Raw genomic sequence first — 2473 nt, forward strand, 5'->3', positions numbered from 1 at the left:
AGAGAGAGAGAGAGAGAGAGAGAGAGAGAGAGAGAGAGAGAGAGAGATTTGACAATCACTAGAAGGATAATTCAGTCTTCATTTTGAGATCTGGTATAGACTGTCTCTGTGGATGATTGGGTCTGGATATTATTTTAAAATTGGAATGGGTTCTAGTCTTTGCTCTATTGCTAAATCTTTGAACAACTGATGGTAAGCAAACTGTATCAGTCATCCATTCTTCCTTTTTCCTATCAATAAAAGGGAATATATTTCTTTGAAATAACTCTGATTAAAAAGAGAGAAAAGAACATCTAGTGGGTAGGAAGCTGTGGAATTTGAGTTGGTTTCTCTATGCCTGGATCACTGAATAGAATTTATTTGCTGTGTGTATGGGTGCCTTGGTTTTCTAGCTATTAAAAATGGGTGTAAAATTTGCCACTTACCCACCTGTCAGTGATGGTGTGAGAATAAATGAGAATGTCTGAGCTGTATTTCTGCTCCTTGGAAAAAAGGTGCTATATAAATACAAAGTGTTATTTCATTACAAAAAAATACTTGTATGATAACAGCATATGTTAAACTAAATTTCCTTGACCAATTTTTAAAAATACATTTTGATGTTACAATATGGTTGTGTTTATGGTTCATGTGTGTGTATCCTACTCTGTCTTCTATTTTCTCACTAATATGTGGTGATACATATCAAACATTTAGGAAAAATAAAACTCCTTTAGATCTCCTATGGGAATATGCAGCTACTGTTAAACCATGGACACTTTTTGCATGTTGATGTCAGTGGTATGAAAAAAAAGGTAAATATTTATGGAGGAATATTAGACACAATATACAGTTTGAGTGAATCATTTCCCATTTACTTTTTTAACCTGGTTACTATTATGATAAGGTACACAGATAATCACTTCCAAGATATGTATATTCCTCATCCCTTGTCTTTAAAAATGCTGATGTTTGGGGGGTGTTGCACTCTTGTATGTGTGCAAAAAGAAGAAGACAAAAAAGCTTGGCTGGCAAGGCTCCCTACATTGTGCATGCACATTGGCTCGAACCCATCATTTTACCACTTCACAGATTATCCTGTGTCTTTGCTTAAAATGAGTCACGGTGTCTAATTGCTGTGCTTTATGTTGGTTGGCTTTAAGTATACTTAAGGTAGATTACGATGTGTTCCAAATTGGAACATCCTAAAAACAGCCTCTATGTGTATTATGCTGATTCAGACTTAGTGGTTGTTAATCTATAGAGCCAGGAATAGAAAGAGGGTAAGAATTTTTCAAGTAAAAAAGTGTTGTACTTTATGATGGCTATGGATGACTGTTTTGCCTTTGCTTGGATGACGCTGAACCAAGTAGACATATCTGTCCAACAACCATGAAAAGAATTAGTCAAAATGGTTGATACACTGAATTGACCTGAGAAAAAGGATTTATCCCATTAAGCTGTGTTGGGTGGTGATAGACTTTATGGAGAGCTAATTTGTATAAGTCATGTTTCTGTGACCTCCCTTGACCTGTTATTGTAAGGGTCTCCTAGCCTCTGAAGTCAGTATTCCTTAGGATACATAGGATGGTGCTGAAGGTATTGTCAAGGGCATAACTGTTATTGATCTCATGATGCTGAGTCCTTACTGTCAAATTCCTCTGATTGGTCAGCTAAAGTCTACTAATTGGCTACTGTGGGTCAGGCACTAGTGAGGTCTATAGGTCTATATCTTATATATGTAGATTGCCTAAGGCAGGAGCTGTTTCTCTCTCTCCCCCTCTCTCTCCCTGTCTCTCCATCTCTCTGTCTCTGTCTCTGTCTGTCTCTCTCTCTCTGTCTCTGTCTCTCTCTCTCCCTCCCTCCCATCCTTAACAACTAGCACATGGATGCCTTATAAATACATATTGATTGATTGGATACTGGGCAGTTTGGGAAGATGGAAGGCACACAAGATTTCCACAGGGATGTGCATAGCATAGGGGGAAGATACCCACAGACTAACACAGGGCAAGACAACCAGCAGCATCCCAACCTTTCTGATGCATTGCTTTGTTCTTGATGTTGTGTATATTTTATCTCAATGGATTCTCACAACAGCCCTTTGAGGTAGCTACTAAAGGTATTCTTATCACCATTTTGCACATGAGGAAGCCAGGTTTTAAACAGATTAAGTGACTTGCTCGAGATAACAGATCTAGTTAAGCATCAGAGGCAAAATACAAATTCAGATCTCTCCTAACTTCAAGCTCATGCTCTTTCCATTGTGCCACATTTTCTCTTAGATACTACAAAGCTCTAAAACACAATTATGAAGGCCAGACTCAGAACAACTGTGATCATCCTGTTTCTCCCTTCAAGGGCTGGCTATTGGCAGCTGCAGAGTGATTGCTTAGGCCTTTTGACTTTTGCTTCTGTTTTTCAGTGCCTATACTTCAGATACTTGACCTTCCTTCCTTCCTTCCTTCCTTCCTTCCTTCCTTCCTTCCTTCCT

This window comes from Petaurus breviceps, unplaced genomic scaffold (assembly GCF_028583685.1).
Source record: "Petaurus breviceps papuanus isolate PSGF00001 unplaced genomic scaffold, PetGlider_PUasm1.0 90784, whole genome shotgun sequence".
NCBI lineage: Eukaryota > Metazoa > Chordata > Mammalia > Diprotodontia > Petauridae > Petaurus > Petaurus breviceps.